The sequence below is a fragment of the Tachypleus tridentatus genome, chromosome 11 (assembly GCF_004210375.1).
Source record: "Tachypleus tridentatus isolate NWPU-2018 chromosome 11, ASM421037v1, whole genome shotgun sequence".
NCBI classification, from domain to species: domain Eukaryota; kingdom Metazoa; phylum Arthropoda; class Merostomata; order Xiphosura; family Limulidae; genus Tachypleus; species Tachypleus tridentatus.
Window position 1 is genome coordinate 25,886,327 of NC_134835.1, and position 25,836 is coordinate 25,912,162.

Consider the following 25,836-nt stretch of genomic DNA (forward strand, 5'->3'; position numbering starts at 1 on the left):
GTTCCAATAATTCCTCAAATGGATATAATCCTGAGTTTCAATAATTCATGAAATGGATATAATCCTGAGTTCCAATAATTCAGGAAATGGATATAATCCTAAGTTTCAATAATTCATGAAATGGATATAATCCTGAGTTTTAATAATTCATGAAATGGATATAATCCTGAGTTTCAATAATTCATGAAATGGATATAATCCTAAGTTTCAATACTTCATGAAATGGATATAATCCTGAGTTTCAATAATTCATGAAATGGATATAATCCTGAGTTCCAATAATTCATGAAATAGATATAGTCCTGAGTTTCGATAATTCATGAAATGGATATAATCCTGAGTTTCAATAATTCATGAAATGGATATAATCCTGAGTTTCAATAATTCATGAAATGGATATAATCCTGAGTTTCAATAATTCATGAAATGGATATAATCCTGAGTTCCAATAATTCATGAAATGGATATAATCCTAAGTTTCAATAATTCATGAAATGGATATAATACTGAGTTTCAATAATTCATGAAATGGATATAATCCTGAGTTTCAATAATTCATGAAATGGATATAATCCTGAGTTTCAATAATTCATGAAATGGATATAATCCTGAGTTCCAATAATTCATGAAATGGATATAATCCTAAGTTTCAATAATTCATGAAATTGATATAATCCTGAGTTTCAATAATTCATGAAATGGATATAATCCTGAGTTTTAATCATTCATGAAATGGATTTAATCCTGAGTTTCAATAATTCATGAAATGGATATAATCCTGAGTTTCAATAATTCATGAAATAGATATAGTCCTGAGTTTCGATAATTCATGAAATGGATATAATCCTGAGTTTCAATAATTCATGAAATGGATATAATCCTGAGTTTCAATAATTCATGAAATGGATATAATCCTGAGTGCCAATAATTCATGAAATGGATATAATCCTAAGTTTCAATAATTCATGAAATTGATATAATCCTGAGTTTCAATAATTCATGAAATGGATATAATCCTGAGTTTTAATCATTCATGAAATGGATTTAATCCTGAGTTTCAATAATTCATGAAATGGATATAATCCTGAGTTTCAATAATTCATGAAATGGATATAATCCTAAGTTTCAATAATTCATGAAATAGATATAGTCCTGAGTTTCGATAATTCATGAAATGGATATAATCCTGAGTTTCAATAATTCATGAAATGGATATAATCCTGAGTTTCAATAATTCATGAAATGGATATAATCCTGAGTTCCAATAATTCATGAAATGGATATAATCCTAAGTTTCAATAATTCATGAAATTGATATAATCCTGAGTTTCAATAATTCATGAAATGGATATAATCCTGAGTTTTAATCATTCATGAAATGGATTTAATCCTGAGTTTCAATAATTCATGAAATGGATATAATCCTGAGTTTCAATAATTCATGAAATGGATATAATCCTGAGTTTCAATAATTCATGAAATGGATATAATCCTGAGTTTCAATAATTCATGAAATGGATATAATCCTGAGTTTTAATCATTCATGAAATGGATTTAATCCTGAGTTTCAATAATTCATGAAATGGATATAGTCCTGAGTTTTAATAATTCCTCAAATGGATATAATCCTGAGTTCCAGTAATTCAGGAAATGGATATAATCCTAAGTTTCAATAATTCATGAAATGGATATAATCCTAGGTTTCAATAATTCATGAAATGGATATAATCCTGAGTTCCAATAATTCATGAAATAGATATAGTCCTGAGTTTCGATAATTCATGAAATGGATATAATCCTGAGTTTCAATAATTCATGAAATGGATATAATCCTGAGTTTCAATAATTCATGAAATGGATATAATCCTGAGTTTCAATAATTCATGAAATGGATATAATCCTGAGTTCCAATAATTCATGAAATGGATATAATCCTAAGTTTCAATAATTCATGAAATGGATATAATACTGAGTTTCAATAATTCATGAAATAGATATAGTCCTGAGTTTCGATAATTCATGAAATGGATATAATCCTGAGTTTCAATAATTCATGAAATGGATATAATCCTGAGTTCCAATAATTCATGAAATGGATATAATCCTAAGTTTCAATAATTCATGAAATTGATATAATCCTGAGTTTCAATAATTCATGAAATGGATATAATCCTGAGTTTTAATCATTCATGAAATGGATTTAATCCTGAGTTTCAATAATTCATGAAATGGATATAATCCTGAGTTTCAATAATTCATGAAATAGATATAGTCCTGAGTTTCGATAATTCATGAAATGGATATAATCCTGAGTTTCAATAATTCATGAAATGGATATAATCCTGAGTTTCAATAATTCATGAAATGGATATAATCCTGAGTTTCAATAATTCATGAAATGGATATAATCCTAAGTTTCAATAATTCATGAAATTGATATAATCCTGAGTTTCAATAATTCATGAAATGGATATAATCCTGAGTTTTAATCAATTCATGAAATGGATTTAATCCTGAGTTTCAATAATTCATGAAATGGATATAATCCTGAGTTTCAATAATTCATGAAATGGATATAATCCTGAGTTTCAATAATTCATGAAATGGATATAATCCTGAGTTTCGATAATTCATGAAATGGATATAATCCTGAGTTTCAATAATTCATGAAATGGATATAATCCTGAGTTTCAATAATTCATGAAATGGATATAATCCTGAGTTCCAATAATTCATGAAATGGATATAATCCCAAGTTTCAATAATTCATGAAATGGATATAATCCTGAGTTTCAATAATTCATGAAATGGATATAATCCTGAGTTTTAATCATTCATGAAATGGATTTAATCCTGAGTTTCAATAATTCATGAAATGGATATAATCCTGAGTTTCAATAATTCATGAAATGGATATAATCCTGAAGTTTCAATAATTCATGAAATGGATATAATCCTGAGTTTCAATAATTCATGAAATGGATATAATCCTGAGTTTTAATCATTCATGAAATGGATATAATCCTGAGTCTCAATAATTCATGAAATGGATATAATCCTGAGTTCCAATAATTCATGAAATGGATATAATCCTGAGTTTCAATAATTCATGAAATGGATATAATCCTGAGTTCCAATAATTTAGGAAATGGATATAATCCTGAGTTCCAATAATTCATGAAATGGATATAATCCTGAGTTCCAATAATTCCTCAAATGGATATAATTCTGAGTTTCAATAATTCATGAAATGGATATAATCCTGAGTTCCAATAATTCAGGAAATGGATATAATCCTAAGTTTCAATAATTCATGAAATGGATATAATCCTGAGTTTTAATAATTCATGAAATGGATATAATCCTGAGTTTCATTAATTCATGAAATGGATATAATCCTAACTTTCAATAATTCATGAAATGGATATAATCCTAGGTTTCAATAATTCATGAAATGGATATAATCCTGAGTTCAATAATTCATGAAATAGATATAGTCCTGAGTTTCAATAATTCATGAAATGGATATAATCCTGAGTTTCAATAATTCATGAAATGGATATAATCCTGAGTTCCAATAATTCATGAAATGGATATAATCCTAAGTTTCAATAATTCATGAAATTGATATAATCCTGAGTTTCAATAATTCATGAAATGGATATAATCCTGAGTTTTAATCATTCATGAAATGGATTTAATCCTGAGTTTCAATAATTCATGAAATGGATATAATCCTAAGTTTCAATAATTCATGAAATGGATATAATCCTGAGTTTCAATAATTCATGAAATGGATATAATCCTGAGTTTAAATAATTCATGAAATGGATATAATCCTGAGTTTCAATAATTCATGAAATGGATATAATCCTGAGTTCCAATAATTCATGAAATGGATATAGTCCTGAGTTCCAATAATTCTCAAATGGATATAATTCTGAGTTTCAATAATTCATGAAATGGATATAATCCTGAGTTCCAGTAATTCATGAAATGGATATAATCCTAAGTTTCAATAATTCATGAAATGGATATAATCCTGAGTTTTAATAATTCATGAAATGGATATAATCCTGAGTTTCATTAATTCATGAAATGGATATAATCCTAACTTTCAATAATTCATGAAATGGATATAATCCTAGTTTCAATAATTCATGAAATGGATATAATCCTGAGTTCCAATAATTCATGAAATAGATATAGTCCTGAGTTTCAATAATTCATGAAATGGATATAATCCTGAGTTTCAATAATTCATGAAATGGATATAATCCTGAGTTTCAATAATTCATGAAATGGATATAATCCTAAGTTTCAATAATTCATGAAATGGATATAATCCTGAGTTCCAATAATTCATGAAATGGATATAATCCTGAGTTTCAATAATTCATGAAATGGATATAATCTGAGTTTCAATAATTCATGAAATGGATATAGTCCTGAGTTTCGATAATTCATGAAATGGATATAATCCTGAGTTTCAATAATTCATGAAATGGATATAATCCTGAGTTCCAATAATTCATGAAATGGATATAATCCTAAGTTTCAATAATTCATGAAATTGATATAATCCTGAGTTTCAATAATTCATGAAATGGATATAATCCTGAGTTTCAATAATTCATGAAATAGATATAATCCTGAGTTTCAATAATTCATGAAATGGATATAATCCTGAGTTTTAATCATTCATGAAATGGATTTAATCCTGAGTTTCAATAATTCATGAAATGGATATAATCCTGAGTTTCAATAATTCATGAAATAGATATAATCCTGAGTTTCAATAATTCATGAAATGGATATAATCCTGAGTTTCAATAATTCATGAAATGGATATAATCCTGAGTTTCAATAATTCATGAAATGGATATAATCCTGAGTTTCCAATAATTCATGAAATGGATATAATCCTAAGTTTCAATAATTCATGAAATTGATATAATCCTGAGTTTCAATAATTCATGAAATGGATATAATCCTGAGTTTTAATCATTCATGAAATGGATATAATCCTGAGTTTCAATAATTCATGAAATGGATATAATCCTGATTTTCAATAATTCATGAAATGGATATAATCCTAAGTTTCAATAATTCATGAAATAGATATAATCCTGAGTTTCAATAATTCATGAAATGGATATAATCCTGAGTTTCAATAATTCATGAAATGGATATAATCCTGAGTTTCAATAATTCATGAAATGGATATAATCCTGAGTTCCAATAATTCATGAAATGGATATAATCCTAAGTTTCAATAATTCATGAAATGGATATAATCCTGAGTTTCAATAATTCATGAAATGGATATAATCCTGAGTTTTAATCATTCATGAAATGGATTTAATCCTGAGTTTCAATAATTCATGAAATGGATATAATCCTGAGTTTCAATAATTCATGAAATGGATATAATCCTAAGTTTCAATAATTCATGAAATGGATATAATCCTGAGTTTCAATAATTCATGAAATGGATATAATCCTGAGTTTTAATAATTCATGAAATGGATATAATCCTGAGTTCCAATAATTCATGAAATGGATATAATCCTAAGTTTCAATAATTCATGAAATGGATATAATCCTAAGTTTCAATAATTCATGAAATGGATATAATCCTGAGTTTTAATAATTCATGAAATGGATATAATCCTGAGTTTCAATAATTCATGAAATGGATATAATCCTAAGTTTCAATAATTCATGAAATGGATATAATCCTGAGTTTCAATAATTCATGAAATGGATATAATCCTAAGTTTCAATAATTCATGAAATGGATATAATCCTGAGTTTCAATAATTCATGAAATGGATATAATCCTGAGTTTCATTAATTCATGAAATGGATATAATCCTAAGTTTCAATAATTCATGAAATGGATATAATCCTGAGTTTCAATAATTCATGAAATGGATATAATCCTGAGTTTTAATCATTCATGAAATGGATATAATCCTGAGTTCCAATAATTCATGAAATGGATATAATCCTAAGTTTCAATAATTCATGAAATGGATATAATCCTGAGTTTCAATAATTCATGAAATGGATATAATCCTGAGTTTTAATCATTCATGAAATGGATTTAATCCTGAGTTTCAATAATTCATGAAATGGATATAATCCTGAGTTTCAATAATTCATGAAATGGATATAATCCTGAGTTTCAATAATTCATGAAATGGATATAATCCTAAGTTTCAATAATTCAGGAAATGGATATAATCCTGAGTTTCAATAATTCATGAAATGGATATAATCCTGAGTTTCATTGATTCATGAAATGGATATAATCCTGAGTTTCATTAATTCATGAAATGGATATAATCCTGAGTTTCATTAATTCATGAAATGGATATAATCCTGAGTTCCAATAATTCATGAAATGGATATAGTCCTGAGTTTCAATAATTCATGAAATGGATATAATCCTGAGTTCCAATAATTCATGAAATGGATATAATCCTAAGTTTCAATAATTCATGAAATTGATATAATCCTGAGTTTCAATAATTCATGAAATGGATATAATCCTGAGTTTTAATCATTCATGAAATGGATTTAATCCTGAGTTTCAATAATTCATGAAATGGATATAATCCTGAGTTTCAATAATTCATGAAATAGATATAGTCCTGAGTTTCGATAATTCATGAAATGGATATAATCCTGAGTTTCAATAATTCATGAAATGGATATAATCCTGAGTTTCAATAATTCATGAAATGGATATAATCCTGAGTTCCAATAATTCATGAAATGGATATAATCCTAAGTTTCAATAATTCATGAAATTGATATAATCCTGAGTTTCAATAATTCATGAAATGGATATAATCCTGAGTTTTAATCATTCATGAAATGGATTTAATCCTGAGTTTCAATAATTCATGAAATGGATATAATCCTGAGTTTCAATAATTCATGAAATGGATATAATCCTAAGTTTCAATAATTCATGAAATAGATATAATCCTGAGTTTCGATAATTCATGAAATGGATATAATCCTGAGTTTCAATAATTCATGAAATGGATATAATCCTGAGTTTCAATAATTCATGAAATGGATATAATCCTGAGTTCCAATAATTCATGAAATGGATATAATCCTAAGTTTCAATAATTCATGAAATTGATATAATCCTGAGTTTCAATAATTCATGAAATGGATATAATCCTGAGTTTTAATCATTCATGAAATGGATTTAATCCTGAGTTTCAATAATTCATGAAATGGATATAATCCTGAGTTTCAATAATTCATGAAATGGATATAATCCTGAGTTTCAATAATTCATGAAATGGATATAATCCTGAGTTTCAATAATTCATGAAATGGATATAATCCTGAGTTTTAATCATTCATGAAATGGATATAATCCTGAGTTCCAATAATTCATGAAATGGATATAATCCTAAGTTTCAATAATTCATGAAATGGATATAATCCTAAGTTTCAATAATTCATGAAATGGATATAATCCTGAGTTTTAATCATTCATGAAATGGATTTAATCCTGAGTTTCAATAATTCATGAAATGGATATAATCCTAAGTTTCAATAATTCATGAAATGGATATAATCCTGAGTTTCAATAATTCATGAAATGGATATAATCCTAAGTTTCAATAATTCAGGAAATGGATATAATCCTGATTTCCAATAATTCATGAAATGGATATAATCCTAAGTTTCAATAATTCATGAAATGGATATAATCCTAAGTTTCAATAATTCATGAAATGGATATAATCCTGAATTTTAATCATTCATGAAATGGATTTAATCCTGAGTTTCAATAATTCATGAAATGGATATAATCCTGAGTTTCAATAATTCATGAAATGGATATAATCCTAAGTTTCAATAATTCATGAAATGGATATAATCCTGAGTTTCAATAAGTCATGAAATGGATATAATCCTGAGTTTTAATCATTCATGAAATGGATATAATCCTGAGTTCCAATAATTCATGAAATGGATATAATCCTAAGTTTCAATAATTCATGAAATGGATATAATCCTAAGTTTCAATAATTCATGAAATGGATATAATCCTGAGTTTTAATCATTCATGAAATGGATTTAATCCTGAGTTTCAATAATTCATGAAATGGATATAATCCTAAGTTTCAATAATTCATGAAATGGATATAATCCTGAGTTTCAATAATTCATGAAATGGATATAATCCTAAGTTTCAATAATTCATGAAATGGATATAATCCTGAGTTTCAATAATTCATGAAATGGATATAATCCTGAGTTTCATTAATTCATGAAATGGATATAATCCTAAGTTTCAATAATTCATGAAATGGATATAATCCTGATTTCCAATAATTCATGAAATGGATATAATCCTAAGTTTCAATAATTCATGAAATGGATATAATCCTAAGTTTCAATAATTCATGAAATGGATATAATCCTGAGTTTTAATCATTCATGAAATGGATATAATCCTGAGTTTCAATAATTCATGAAATGGATATAATCCTAAGTTTCAATAATTCATGAAATGGATATAATCCTGAGTTTCAATAATTCATGAAATGGATATAATCCTGAGTTTCAATAATTCATGAAATGGATATAATCCTGAGTTTCAATAATTCATGAAATGGATATAATCCTGAGTTTCATTGATTCATGAAATGGATATAATCCTGAGTTTCATTAATTCATGAAATGGATATAATCCTGAGTTTCATTAATTCATGAAATGGATATAATCCTGAGTTTCATTAATTCATGAAATGGATATAATCCTGAGTTCCAATAATTCATGAAATGGATATAGTCCTGAGTTTCAATAATTCATGAAATGGATATAATCCTGAGTTCCAATAATTCATGAAATGGATATAATCCTGAGTTTCAATAATTCATGAAATGGATATAATCCTAACTTTCAATAATTCATGAAATGGATATAATCCTAAGTTTCAATAATTCATGAAATGGATATAATCCTGAGTTTCAATAATTCATGAAATGGATATAATCCTGAGTTTCAATAATTCATGAAATGGATATAATCCTGAGTTTCAATAATTCATGAAATGGATATAATCCTGAGTTTCAATAATTCATGAAATGGATATAATCCTGAGTTTCAATAATTCATGAAATGGATATAATCCTGAGTTTCAATAATTCATGAAATGGATATAATACTGAGTTCCAATAATTCATGAAATGGATATAATCCTGAGTTTCAATAATTCATGAAATGGATATAATCCTGAGTTTCAATAATTCATGAAATGGATATAATCCTGAGTTTCAATAATTCATGAAATGGATATAATCCTGAGTTTCAATAATTCATGAAATGGATATAATCCTGAGTTTCAATAATTCATGAAATGGATATAGTCCTGAGTTTCAATAATTCATGAAATGGATATAATCCTGAGTTTCAATAATTCATGAAATGGATATAGTCCTGAGTTTCAATAATTCATGAAATGGATATAATCCTGAGTTTCAATAATTCATGAAATGGATATAATCCTGAGTTTCAATAATTCATGAAATGGATATAATCCTGAGTTTCAATAATTCATGAAATGGATATAATCCTGAGTTTCAATAATTCATGAAATGGATATAGTCCTGAGTTTCAATAATTCATGAAATGGATATAATCGCACAACTTTAACAAAGAGAAGAAACGTGTTCTTAAGACAGCTGGTAAAGGGTTTTAATTAATAATAAAGTACAGAACAGCGTTTCGACTTTCTTAGGTCATCTTCAGGTTAACAAAGAGAGTTTGCAACTAACCATTCTTGAACACCGCAAATCAAATAAACACAACATAACCACAGAAAACAGCCAAATACTAAATATGGAAACAAATATAAACAAATGTAAAATCAAAGAAGTCCTAGTTATACAACAACTCAAACCAAAATAGAATCAGTATAAATTAACACCTTTATACCTACAATAATTAACAACCTAACATTTAACTGCAACGCCCCCTAGAATCCCGTACCAGTTTACACTCTCGTCCCGAAGATGTATCAGTTGCAAACTCTCTTTAATAACCTGAAGATGACCTAAGAAGGTTGAAACGTTGTCCTGTACTTTATTATAATTAAGGTTTTAATACCCATACCAGTAATCTTCAGAATATATTTTTATTTCAAGCGGGTTTCTCGTCACCAAGAGATATGTGAAATACAATGCAATCTCTTCCTTCGCAGATTAAATTTCTGGTAGATTTCGTTAGAGTTTCAGCCTCTTCTTTCAAATCAAATCTCATTCTAAGGACTTACAATGTCAAGTTACTGCAGTATTTAATACCAAGTTAACATGATAAAAAAAATTCCTGTCAACAGAATCAATTTCATAACTTTGTATCTAACGTTGTAATGGTAACGTAGCTTTCATGAAGACAGACCTTCACGTTTACGTGCCTAACTTTTACAAAAAAATATTTATTTCCGTGACGCCCTCCACCCCGCTGGTACTCGAAAACTAAAAATTTAGTTTCTGGAAGAAATCTGACAAAAAGTCATTTATTGAGACATAGAAATGGTGAATAATCTTTAGAAATCTAAGTTTATGAAACTTGGAGGCAATTATAGTTATGAGTTACGGACACGAAATGTACCTTTAGCCCGTGACAATTTGGAGGATACGCCAAATATTTATTTCTTTCTCTAAAGTTAATGAGCCGTGTATTTAGTTGCAACTGTTGACAGAACAAGCCTGTCATTAGTGGAGAACTTCATAAAGTACTGTCCAGCTCCATCCCTAAAGAATCTTACCACATAGGCTTAGTAAGTGCCTATCGATATAAGCTCAGTGTATATTTTCAGTTCTCGGTCAAGCCATTTTAGAAGACAAAGAGTGCGTGCTTAAAGTCATAATTTTGCGCCCAAGAAATAAAATTTTATGGCCACTGCCCAAACTATCGAACTTCCCCATTATATGAAACATATAACAAACAGAATCGATTGTATTTCTATTGTCCAGTAAACGCCACGTGGAGCAATATATAACTGTATTGAAATACAACTTATTGACTTCGATACTGTTGTTTCAGGATCTCTGTAACGTTTGTTATCCCAATATCCCTCGGTTACAAGCACTACGTCTTACTATAAAGAGTCCCCCGCTGAGGACTATGGATTTACAACGCTTAAATCAGGGGTTCGATTCCCCTCGGTGGGCATGGGATATAGCTCGATCTATCTTTTCTATAAGAAAAAAACACACACACATACTACGAAGATGGTCCGTTTTGTGCGTGTTTGCATGTCACTTACCATCCACCGCCCAGATTTGATGACTGTAATATTTGGTGTAGTAACTAGAAGCTATTCGATGGTGCACGTAGATTATTTTATTTTAGGATTTTTTTAATCGAGAAGGAAAGAATGAAACGTGTTCCGTAGAGCATATACTAATACAACATTTAGAAAACCGAACTTTATTACATTTAAACAGATACGACACCACTTTATATAAAATCCAGCATCAACTGATTTTTACTATAATGGCTAAACTTAGGATAATGTGCGTTTTATTTTCTTATAGCAAAACCACATCGGTCTATCTGATTAGTCCACTGGGGAGAATCGAACCTTTGATTGTGTCGTTGTAAATCCGTAGACTCACCGCTGTACCAGCGGGGGACACTTAGGGTAAAATTAAATTTCAATACACTTAAAAAGATAGGACACGAATTTGCTATAATTTAACTTTATCTTACTTGTTTAGGTTTAATAATAATTAGGATAAATGTTAGATATACCCATAAAATAAATGGTAAGTCAGACTTTTTTAAGTAAATGAAGCTATAAGTTGACTGCATTTTAAAGAATAAATAATATGAAAAACATTTTATGGGTTATCTTTGTCTAAATGTATGACATATAATAATTTACTGTAAAATTATCAGCTTTTTTGTCTTTATACGGAAATAATTACATAGAAAAATCTTTTGTAATAAACTCTTATTATGGATACAGACTTGTATATGTTGGCTCCACGAATGGCTACAAGCTGTTGCTATTTTTGTTGTTGTACAAACTTTTAGCTCAGCCATTTCTTAACCGATTTGAGATCTAATTACAGTTTTGCACTCAGGAAATCAAGTCCTTTAAATTAATGTGTTTAATGACGGCCAAAGTTTCATAGATTAATTTACTCTAATCCTGCCTCTAAAAATTTTAAATGGGGGCGGGTAGCAGACGTTCTGATGAACAATAAAATAGAATCGGGTGCACGCGCATCTCGCGCTTGGTGTTGCTAACGCATAGAAATATAACTAATAAAAAGAAAAAAATGTTCAAAGCTTAACTTTATGTGGTACTATCTAAAAAACATTCAAATGGCGAAGCTGCTGAGGACTCCCTCTAATTTAATGATTGTTTCCTTTAAGAAGTTTATTTATATTTCAACTCAATGAAGCTGTGAAATAGGCAGATTCCTTTCAGTTCCTTTCAAACAAATGAATCTCAAACTTGATAACCATTTAGAACTCTCTTCCCAGCACGTGACTTAATGAGATGTTTTCATTCTTCGTACCTTGATTTTAATTGGCATTCTCAGTAAAAACTACGCACACCGAACACTGTGATCCTTTTATCTAGGCCCAGCATGTCGAGGTGGGTTAAGGAGTTCGACTCGTAATATTAGAGTCGTGGGTTCGAATCGCACCAAACATGCTCGCCCTTTCAGCCGTGTGGGCGTTATAATGAGACAGTCAATCCCACTATTCGTTGGTGAAAAAGTAGCCCAAGAGTTGGCGGTGGGTGGTGATGACTAGCTTCCCTCCATTTAGTCTTACACTGCTGAATTAGGGACAGCTAGCGCAGATAACCCTTGTGCAGATTTGTGCGAAATGCAAAAAACAAACAAACCTTTCGTCTAAGAGAGATGTATTTATAAGTAGCAATTAACGTGTGGACAAGTTCGTTTGTTTGTTTTTTGAATATATTGGTTATAACGGTGTGATAAATCCAATATTCCACCCCAACACGCATATTGAACAGATAACCAATGGCGTTCCTTTGCGGTCAACGACTAAAACAAAGTAAAGCTTTCAGCGTGTTGGCTTGACGATCATATACATATATTTATCTGTTCTAATAGCGGACTATTTCCAACTGTTTGAAATATATAAACTTCATTCATCAATTTTGACATTGGTAAACATCAACATTGACTTTCAACCCAAACAAAAAACTTCGTTTCATGATGTTTATAACGTAAACAATCTGTTTAAACATTCGAAAAATAGGTCATTTGTTTGTTTAACTGTTTTTATACCAGAGAAAAGAAAGACTTCTGTCCAGAATTAAGGTTTTCCTTTACAGGTAGTTTGTTCGTTGAATTTCGTGCAAAGCTATACGAGGACTATCTGCGCTAGCTGTCTCTAATTTAGCAGTGTAAGAATAAGAGGGAAGTCAGCACCAACTCTTGGGTTACTCTTTTGCCAACGAATAATGGGATTGACTGTCATATTATAACGCCCCACAGCTGAAAGGGCGAACATGTTTGGTGCGAGTGGGATTCGAACACGCGACCCTTGGATTACGAGTCGAGCGCGTTAACCACCTAGCCATTTCGGCCTAGACCTCAGTATTGAACTTATGATACTGGACTTAAACGTATCTCTTGTAACGTTGAAACTTACACACTGTATTTATAAAACAAGAGAAGGTTCGATGAAATTCACTTGATATAGTTAAGTGTGGAATATGTTATGAATATTATTGGTAATACTTGGGAATCAATTGATGAGAACCATGGAGCAATGGTTAGTGACTGGAGATACCAGAATTGGCCCCCTTGAATCCACCATGGACATCAGATCAACCACAACTTCCTGAAATGCTAGAGAGAGGCATATACAGCCAATACAGATCTTGCAATACTATTGTACACACCAATAAAGTAAAGCTTCATACTGTAGACACGAGTCAACGTTCGAATTATTACAATTATCATTGTATCTCTTATTATAGCACACAAAACTGAATCACAGAATTAAGTTGAATGTGTTATAAGTTAAATATTATTAACAATGCCAAAAAAGAACGAATAACACTTATTTAATAACACTTATTGTTCTCTGACATTTTATCATCAGTAAAAACAAATAATATATAAAAGCTCACTACTATGACATTTAGCACTGTTAGTTTCGCAGAATATAGCTTTTTAAGTCGAATGTGTATTTCTTCATGAGGCTAAAGTTAACTGCAAAGGTTTTTATTATGATGTTCTCAAACTAAATGAAGCAACTGTCTGTTTGTGTCAGAACATGTATATAAATTTGTAGTTGATAACGAATAAATACTGTTTATCAGAACACTCTGTAGTAGGATTATTTCAACATTTAGAAATGTCCTCGCATAAAATCACGGTTACACAAGAGAAGTTAACTGGAATTTTTGTTTGTTTGTATTTCTGGAGTCCACACGTGATAAATTCTGGAGTTACACACGAGCAATTTGCCGGTATTTTTTGTTTATTTGTTTGTGTTTCTGGAGTCACACGGGATAAATTCTGAAGTTACACACAAGAGCAGTTTGCCGGAATTGTTTCTTGATTGTTTGTTCGTACTAATGGAATCCACATGTGATAAATTGTTTTTGGTTACGATGTGCCATAGTTGTATATTTGTCAAATGTTTATTTTTATTTTCAGGTAATAATTTTGAACTTTTTATTTGTTTATCATTTTGATTAATCTCGAATTATACACCTAGTGGCACGGCGATATATCTGCGGACTGACAGTGCTAGAAACCGTGTTTCGATACCCGTGATTGGCAGAGCACAGATAACCCATTGTGAGGCTTTCAGCTTAACTAAAACCAACCAACAGCAATCGCAAGTTAACAAATTTACAACTGTATCTCTGTAAGCTTTCTAATATGCATGTTTCAATCAATTAATTCGATATAGTATTTCATGGCAGTTTAGGGCCTCATTTCAAGGATCAAACTGTGAATTCTAAAGTTCATTGTTTCTGTTCTGTTGCTATAAAATTGCACTGTAAGTGCTACTAACTAAGTGTCATGCTTCTAGTTTATCACTTCCAGACGGCCTGGCATGGCCTGGTGGTTAGAGAGCTCGACTTGTAATCTGAGGGCCGTGGGTTCGTATCCTTGTCATACCAAGCATGCTCGTCCTTTCAGCGATGGAGGCTTTATAATGTGACGTTCAATCCGAATAGTGTACCTGATGTTTAGACGAATGAATCACCTCAATAATACTTCAAAGAAAGATGTTGACTGCTACATCTATAACAATTCACATGCTTGATGTAAATAAGAATAAACACATTACAATTCGTAGGTGTAAGAGTAGTTGAATAGTTGGCTGTGGGTGGTGATGACTAGTTGCCTTCCCTCGGCATGGCCAGGTGGGTTAAGGCGAGCGACTCGTAATCTAAAGGTCGCGGGTTCGCATCCCCGTCGCACCAAACATGCTCGCCCTTTCAGCCGTGGGGGCGTTATAATGTGACGGTCAATCCCGCTATTCGTTGGTAAAAGAGTATCCCAAGAGTTGGCGGTTGGTGGTGATGACTAGCTGCCTTCCCTCTAGTCTTACACTGCAAAATTAGGGACGGCTAGCGCAGATAGCCCTCGCGCAGTGTTGGATAAAATTCAAAACAAACAAACAAACAAACAGTTCCAAACTAAGATAGCTTTTATACAGCTGTGAGCTTACAACTTTAAAACAAACTTAAAACTAAAACAGTTTAAATATCAAAATTATATCCTTTATGAGTGATTTTCGATTTTTTTAAGTAAATTAAATCACAAACTACAGCTGTTCTTACTTTTCCTAAAAGTAAACAAATCCTTCGAATAAACTTCAAGTACAAGTGGAAAATATGTGAATGTCAGTACATTAACAGACATTCACTAATTACTTTCCCGTCTTATCTCGTCTGTTAATTATTTAATAAAAAGTTTTAAAAAACGTGCCTAGTGCATTTCATCAGGAAACTTTAGTAACGTTTATAATACAAGATCTTTTACATTAAACGTTGATGAATTATCCACTTGGGGAACGATTTCTGTTTGTCCAAAGTTTAGGAACCACATATCAAAATCCCATTAACGGAAACACATACCTCAAAAGGCTTTATATGGAAAACATTCTGTGTTTGGTTAAGTAAGTCGTTGTTCAAAAGGAAAGATTCAAAAGGAAAGCTTCAAACAATATATCCCGCTGTATTGTCGATCTAAGCGGAATTAATTTATAGAATATGTTTGTTTAGTGTTCTCTCCTTGTACTGTATATATTTATATACCCAGGCGTTTACAATTAATTGTTTGAAAGCTGTCTTCGTTCGTTGATTGTTCCGTGGATCAGGACTGTGTTTATACAGAGAAGAAAAGAAAGGACATACACGAGTTAGATTGATGGACTTATTATTTGTACTAAAACACTTGGGATAATGAAAAACGACAAACTTTGTCTCTTTGATTAAAATGTTAATTCATTGTTTCAAATTCAATCACTCTTAACTTGAAAAGCGATAGTTAGTTAGCGATGCCTCATCACGTGCCACTCTTTATATCCCCCAGTTAAGTAAACGTTGAAGCGGTATTGGAGATACAGACTGCTACCGTGAATCAAGAAACCACACCCATTATGAAGCTCTTCTAGTTCTAATGGGATGTGCTTCGCATAAGATTAATTCACCGAGACGAACACTAAACCAAAGCCAGTGTCTAACAAGCTACGGAGGTAACACTTCGCTTCAGAGTTTATCAACAGAATCACTAAACCTGTCCTTCACTATTTACACACTTTATGTAACTTAGAGAATAAAGAGGGCGTTATTACGTCACAGTAGTTCACTGTTTGAGATCGGACTTAGCTGTATACTTCAGGGACGAAGACGAAAAACAAAATTACAAAAACGATCTTTTTTATAAAACTAGCCAACAGTCCATCAAGTGTTTTTATTGAAGCAGTACAGATCTGATAGAATAAATATTTATTTCATACAAATAATAAAAGAAAACACTTTTCGAGTACGCAAGGAATGCCTTCATGTTTATAAGATAATTACCCTAAAGATGACTTTCCAGTGAAGCTAATCCAAAGGTATTTGTATCTATGAGAATTGACAAGTTGAGTCCACGTAGTAATCGTAAATAGCGTTTGTGGAATTTCTTTGTCGTGTTCAAACCAGGTTTTATAAATTATCAGTGTTTGTTAAGCCTAACATAACAAAACAAATGCAGTTTAGAAAAACAGTAACAACAAAAACACTAACATTAAATCCAGTTTAATAACACCCATTTTCTATTCTTCATGGTTACGTGTCTAAAGAACAATGACCCTCAAAACGCTTCAAACTACAACGGTGTAGTAGCTTCAAAACATAATTCATAGCGCACCTAATGACCAATAATTTTCCCCTCCTCGTGTCCCTCGCTTGATTGAACATGTTATTATATATTTGTAAAACTCATAGCATAGGAAAATAGTGTGTAAAAATACACAGATTTTTCTCGACGTTAAGTACTTCTTTTATTAAGCCATCTTCCTGTAGTTTTCATCAGAACAGAAGGGTCTGAACAATAATCCTAAATATCATTTTATGAGGTAGTCACTTGAACAATCACGAATAGTGTTTGTTTGTTTTTTGAATTTCGCGCAAAGCTACTCAAGGGCCATCTGTGCTATCCGTCCCTAATTTAGCTGTGTAAGACTAGAGGGAAGGCAGATAGTCATCACCACCCATCGCCAACTCTTGGACTACTCTTTTAGCAACGAATAGTGGAATTGACCGTCACATTATAACGCCCCCACGGCTGAACGGGCGAGCATGTTTGATGCGATGGGGATTCGAACCCGCGTCCCTCAGATTACGAGTCGAACGCCTTAGCCCACCTGGCCATGCCGGGCCTCTCACGAATAGTTCATTGTAATAGGTTAATCATACCTAAGGTGATTTAGGTCGTTAGTGATTGGTCTAGAACTTATAGTATCAAACCTTGCAAATCTCAGTAACACCTGTCATCTAATAGTAAAGTCAATCCGTGCACAAAAACAGTGTTTCTTAGATTTCTTTTGTATATACAGAGGGCATATAGGTTGGCGACAAAACGGAATTTATAAATGCAGTCAAGGGTTATTAAATATTTTTTAAGAATGTCTGTTTTGGTTACCGAAAAAAAACGAAATTGTTTTTCTCATTGAACAGCTCCACGAATACCTGGATTTTTTCAAACCATCATTCATCCACCCCAGAGGTCTCTCCTGATTGGAAACACGTCCAAATTACATTGTATAACTACGCTCCCCACCCAATAAAATACTAAACCTCTCATACCAGGGGGGAAGTCATAATTTAGGGAGAATTTTTAAAATATTAAAAGTCTAATTCTGATGTATTTCCTGCGTTCGAAATGCTGAAAAAGAATTATACCAAGTACGAAATTAACACATTAAAGATTCAAACTTTAACACACTTCAGACTTTGTAAAATAATCCTGAAAAAATCAATTTATCAGGTAGTCAGTTGAATAATCACGAAATGTAATATGTTAGTCATACCTGAGGTGTTTTATGCTGTTAGTGAATAGTCTGGGACTTACTATATCAAACCTTACATTTTATGTAGTGTAAACATTTTTCAAGATCGAACAATTACTTGAACAATATAAATATAGGTTAATAAAAATGTACAACTATAGGTATTGTATAAATAAATAAATCATTCAGAGGTGACATTTAAGCATTAAACAATTATTGGACGTGAGTAAAGCACACAAACAATTTTTAATAAGAATTACTTTATGTCAATACCATAACAGATGATATACAAGATATATTTGAAAATAACGGTGTTTATAGGCTTAAATTTACATTGACACCATGATAAGTAGTATGCTTGATATCTGATGTTTGTACAGTAATGCGTAGTTGTTGGTCACTCTTTGGTTAACACGTACTTGTGGTCCACTGTCTAGCGCCTAAATAACAGTAACTTCTCAGATTTTTTATTTTCTTTATATATTCTTCGCTCTCTATTAGTTTCAAGTCTATTACACAGTTGTTTTCTTTAACATTAAATGTTATACTATAATCTCCGTGTTTAATGTCAGATAAAGTCTCCGGCGAAATGGTCAAAAACTCACAACTAAAGAAAAATACTTAGAATTGAGACAACTCTGCGTAATTTTTTTACATTAATAGTTACGTAAGTGCTCAACTGAAAGGCTTTGACGTTTTCTAGGGAATTTGAGCCATTATTTTACTAGATATAATATATTTACAATGAGATATTCCTACAAGTCGATAAATCTATCAACAAATTTGACATTGTTACACTAAATGCTAACTGTTGTACATCAATTATTAACAGCAAATTTCACATTGTTACCTTAAACTGTAATTGTTGTCCAGCAAACATTACAGTGAATTTCATATTGTTACCTTAAACTCTAATTGTTGTCCAGCAAACATTACAGTGAATTTCATATTGTTACCTTAAACTCTAATTGTTGTCCAGCAAACATTACAGTGAATTTCATATTGTTACCTTAAACTCTAATTGTTGTCCAGCAAACATTACAGTGAATTTCATATTGTTACCTTAAACTCTAATTGTTGTCCAGCAAACATTACAGTGAATTTCATATTGTTACCTTAAACTCTAATTGTTGTCCAGCAAACATTACAGTGAATTTCATATTGTTACCTTAAACTCTAATTGTTGTCCAGCAAACACTACAGTGAATTTCATATTGTTAAACTAAATGATAATTGTTGTTCACTGATCGTTAAGTCTCTGACTTTCCTTAAAACTTCGATAAGATAAAATCCACCTGGACTTCTGGGTTCTCGTCCAATAAGTCCTTGCTCCAAGTAGTGTCTTACCTGTACGTTAACTTATAAGAACTATTTTTTGGTTACCTAACTTTGAATAGTTAGGTAAGCTGTGTTATACATTTAGTATGAAAGTTCACCACTAGGGCTGGATATATATCAATATCAAACATTTGAAAATGAAGACACCGGGAATTAGGGTAACATTATAATGTTAAACACATTTCCACCTCACTGTAAGCCTAAATGGACGTCATAACTTGAAACATATGCCAGTTTCACTATTACTTTAAACTGGCAGGATAACATAAAACATATGTGGACGTTATTATTGATATAATTTGGAAAGGTGTTGGTTTCCATAATATGATTTTGGTTTGACCTAGAAAATTAATTTAAAAATGCCATATATAATGATAGATTTTACGATCACACGTATATGTGCACATATAAGTCGTTTATGTATACTTATCTACACGCAATCCCCTTCTGTTGCCTTATATTTCCATATTTATTGTAAAATAATCTCAAGTTGTGATTTTTTACGGTTTTATAGTTGTTGAACATTGTTGGTAGCGGATAACTGATAAGAAATTCACAATTCTACAAGCCCTATCTAGTTTCTACTTGTGGGTTAAGATGTCGCTAATAATTATTGCTTATGGGTAGTAGTTTCATTAAAGAAACAATATGTTTGATTTGCGTTTGTCTATCGACCTTCGTACCAGTTTGTCAAGTTGTCAGTTTTATGCGTGAGTGTGTGTGAGACATCTTTGTCATTAAGTCTCAGTTCAATTTATGACCACAACAAAGATTTGTGTTTCTAATTTGTGTCTTAGATAAGATAAACAAAAATGTGAAACATTATAACATCAATTTAATAGGTGTTTTTTTTTCCAATAATTTTGAAATTCACGACATGCTTATGTAATTTTAAAATATTTATTGGAAACTGGAAAAACATTCCTGTCTTTGCTTTCGAAAAATAAATTATTAATACCAAAATAACTTATTTACACAGCCACATCAAGGGAAAAATATTTCACTTTGTGACATCGTATTATCTATAATAAGCAATAGTAAAAGAACTGAAGACTATTCTATTATATAACAATAGGCTTTCAACACAAAAGCGTTTAAAGAAAATTGTCTTTCATTTCAATTAGAGTAAAATAAAGATTTTTAACTGTTACTGATGTACAGGAATGATATACATTAGAGAAAACAGGACTAGATAGGTTTCCTCATACCGAAGTCATGATTTCGAATGTTAAAGAGCCAATTTTTACTTTATTTTACTGTTGTTGTTGTTACTGAAGTAACACATTCGGCAAATTGATTTATTTATATCATAATAAATCTTAAAACCTTTATTAAAATAAACGGTATTTTCTAGTATTCAAGTTCGTATGAAATTACTGGTAGAAAATTAAGAAAAATTAGTCTCCTATCCACCTCCCCCTTTAAATCCATCAATAAGATATTAGTTCTCTACCTTCATTCTCTTTAAATCCACCAATAAGATATTAGTTCTCTACCTTCATTCTCTTTAAATCCACCAATAAGATATTAGTTCTCTACCTTCATTCCTTTTAAATCCACCAATAAGATATTAGTTCTCTACCTTCATTCTCTTTAAATCCACCAATAAGATATTAGTTCTCTACCTTCATTCCTTTTAAATCCACCAATAAGATATTAGTTCTCTACCTTCATTCTCTTTAAATCCACCAATAGGATATTAGTTCTCTTCCTTCATTCCTTTTAAATCCACCAATAAGATATTAGTTCTCTACCTTCATTCTCTTTAAATCCACCAATAAAATATTAGTTCTCTACCTTCATTCCTTTTAAATCCACCCATAAGATATTAATCCTATAAAAAGGAACAATATTATTTTTATACGGAAGAATTTCAAAATATTTTGATCACGTGGATATGCTAATCACTTTTGATAACATCAGAATCATATTAAGTTTTTTCTTTTTATAATTTTCAATAAATCTGTTTCATACCTTTGAGCTGTTATAATACAGTCGTTAGAATTTCGTTTTAACTATATTACAGGAGACGTCTTATAATATCTGAACACAAACTGGATATTATATAATTGAGTAAGACTTATTTTTATTTCCATTCATTCTAAGTTATAAAGAATTTAATTTACTCTCTTAAAACAGTACCGCTGTTTTTGTTTGTCAGAATATGAGGCCACGATATTGGCTTCTGTAGTTTATTTTCATTGGGCGATGCAAATTCTCCATAAGGTAAGTAGAACAAACGATTCGGTAACATGATTCCTTAAGTGTTGTAACTAATCTCAGTGTAAAATTTTAAAATAATTTAAATTCGAGAAATAAAAGTACGTGAGCTGGTATCGAATACGTGCATTTAAATTCTAAAGAGAAGCACATGAGCTGGTATACAACGAAAGGATGCTGGGAAAAATCACTTCTGCTTATTGTATATTAATAAGTTTTAAACTTAAGGTGTCAGCAACGTATTTAATCTACCAAAGCACTGACGTAGGAAAAGGTTTGGGCCAGGGTGGGGAGGGCTAAGAAATCAAACACCGAATGCGCGAGAATTTCTGATGAACTGTTTTAGGACTTGTAAGACTTTGTTCTCGTTTTTACTTTTGGGAAGAAGGGACTTGGAGAAAGTTAATTCCCTCTGAATATCTAAAAAAATCCAGACACGATTTTTTACAGTTTCCTGACTTCTGATAAGATAAATGGAAAGGCATAACGAAGTATTTTTTTTTTTAGATGGACTGCTACACATGTTGTAAGGTAGTTAAGGTAGAATTAAGCCTTTTAATGAAGAGAAAGATTGAGTTGATGCTTACAGCGAATAATAGCTCGTTTTATTTTTCTTTTATATGTGAAATAATAAAATATTAGTCAAAATGTGTCATATAATCATTAGTTATTATATCGAATAGTGAACAATTGTTTATATCAGAAACGTGGCTTCACAAAATTTGTAAAAACATTTTTGCGTCTTCAAGTCGTTTGATTAATTTATTTCAAAGCAGTAACCTTCACGGGTATGGAATTTCGAATTTTAACTTTATAATCTTCCGAAATTGCCACTAATCCATCAAGGAGCCACATTAATAAAATAATATATTTTTCTATAGTTATAAACAGCCTCTGCAAGCCATATTTATTCGATTACTAATGATGTCATAAAGGTTTATCCTTGATCAGGCCCCCCGCTAGTACAGCGGTATGTCTACGGATTTACAACGCTAAAATCAGCGGTTCGATTCCCCTCGGTTGGCTCAGCAACTGTGGCTTTGCTGTAAGAAAACACACGCATTATCCTTGATCCATTAACTTTGATTGGTTGATACTAATCATTTTAAAAATCACGACATCTAGTTTTATTGTCAGAGTTTTAAAATATTGTCTCTTTCTACTTTTCATAAACTTAAACATCTAGCTGCGTTCTATAATTAGATATTGATAATTGACATTATTTCCTCTAATCACACTAAGGGTTTAAATAGTTTTCCACGTCGCTGTGATATTATATTTTCTTCCCAGCAGCAGATAAGGTTTTCTTTTATTATTTCCTGTTAAATGAAAGACAAACTCGTAATAAAATCATCGTTTTTTCACACGACGGTAAAATAACAATATTCTTTGTTATAAGATACACTTCATTGATTAAGAATGAATTCCCTTGATTTTCAGTAGGGATTTATCTTTGTTAAAATGACTAGATGTAGTCTTTTATTAACACGATGCAACCTTATTGAAATCTACAAGTAAATCAATGTGTTGTTGCTTCGTAGGTGAAAACTGTCATTCTGCCGTGGCGTGCACCGTACCGAAGACTCGCGAATTGTCCTCATTGAATGGGTCTCGTGAAAGTAGTCGTTATTGTTACGCCTAACCCACAGAGTACACGCTCTCCGACTCTGGCATAGCGGCAGTTACAAGGCGGCAAACAAAAGATATACCACCGTCATCGATCTCAGCGTTATGTCAGAGACGGTTGCCGCGAGATATCCACGTTTTCTCCGCCTAACAAAAAACGCGGGCTCCGGGTAAATTCTCCGTCAGGTAGCTCGTGCAAGCGATTTGGCGACGTCAGCTAGTTACAGGGCGGGATTTAATTTGGTAATGGGAGGCTTGCCACCAGTAGTTCATTAAAGTACAACTTCTCTATAGGCTGGTAACGATTACTTCAATACTCCAGGGAGAGTCCGTTGTGAAAGTACGTGACAACGAATCCATCCGTGTTTTTCTAAATATACCTTCATTAATTAATTCTGAGGAGAAACGACAACAACAAAAACAAAACAAAACCATACGGTTCGCAGTTCTAATCCTGCTAAATATGTGTCAAATTGTGTTTTCGTGTAAGGCCGATAGAAGTTTGTTTTTTTATTATTATGTACGCACTATCTGCACTTTGGCGTGTCTTCTCAGTTGTGCCCCACAGTGGCACAGCGGGATGTCTGTGGACTTACAACGTTAGAAAGCGGGTTTCCATACACGTGGTGGGCAGAGACCAAATAGCCCATTGTGTAACTTTGTGCTTAACTTCAAATAAAGAAAAGAAAAAGAAAAAATTCAGTTGCACACCTACATGAGATAAACATTTATAACTGATTAAGCCTTAGTACAAGTTATCTCTCATATAAATAGTTAACTGTTAAGCCTTACTACAAGTTATCTCTTATATAAATAGTTAACTATTATAACTTAGTACAAGTTATCTCTTATATAAATAGTTAACTATTAAAACTTAGTACAAGTTATCTCATATAAATAGTTCACTGTTAAGCCTTAGTACAAGTTATCTCTTATATAAATAGTTCACTGTTAAGCCTTACTACAAGTTATCACTTATATATAAATAGTTATCTCTTATATAAATAGTTAACTATTAAACCTTAGTACAAGTTATCTCTTATATAAATAGTTCACTGTTAAGCCTTAGTACAAGTTATCTCTTATATAAATAGTTAACTATTATAACTTAGTACAAGTTATCTCTTATATAAATAGTTAACTATTAAAACTTAGTACAAGTTATCTCTTATATAAATAGTTAACTGTTAAGCCTTACTACAAGTTATCTCTTATATAAATAGTTAACTGTTAAGCCTTACTACAAGTTATCTCTTATATAAATAGTTCACTGTTAAGCCTTAGTACAAGTTATCTCTTATATAAATAGTTAACTGTTAAGCCTTACTACAAGTTATCTCTTATGTAAATAAAACAGAAGAAAACCCTTAAACAACACTTAGTTACCAGTCCTTCTGGTACACCAAAATTGGGCCCTAACAAAATTTGATCAAAATAGATTTATCTGTTTCCATCTGTAGTTGTAAGTATATTAACAAAAAGTAACTCTCTCCAGTGTTCCCTAATTTATTTTACTCAAAAGTTAATTAATTTTCACTACATTTGGAAGGTTTGTTCAAAATTAAGCAGAAAACTACACAACGGGCTATCTGCCCAGGTTTCTAGCGGTGTGAGTCCGCTGTACCACTGGGGACGGTAGCATTTAGAAGGGGTGCCATTGAGACTTACACGATACTGGCAGCCAGAATCTATCTTTTCTGAATTAACGACAATGATACGTTGATGGCTGTGAGAGAGAAATATTTATATGTTACTATATCTAAGTACAGTTTGAATTTTAAAAAATGGTTTTATTTTCTTAACTCGTGTTTTCAGTGATACATTTTCTCGTATTATGAAACACGGTACTCATGTTAATCCCATGATATATTTTTCCCAATTGACTATAAGGAATATTTTATGTAAGTATTTTCATTATTATTATTATTATTTTGTGCTAGGTAATAAGTTTTGTTTGTTTGTTTGTTTTTCAATTTCGCGTAAAGCTACACGAGGACTATCTGCGCTAGCCGTCCCTACTTTTGCAGTGTAAGACTAGAGGTAAGACATCTAGTCATCACCACCCACCGCCAACTCTTGGACTACTCTTTTAG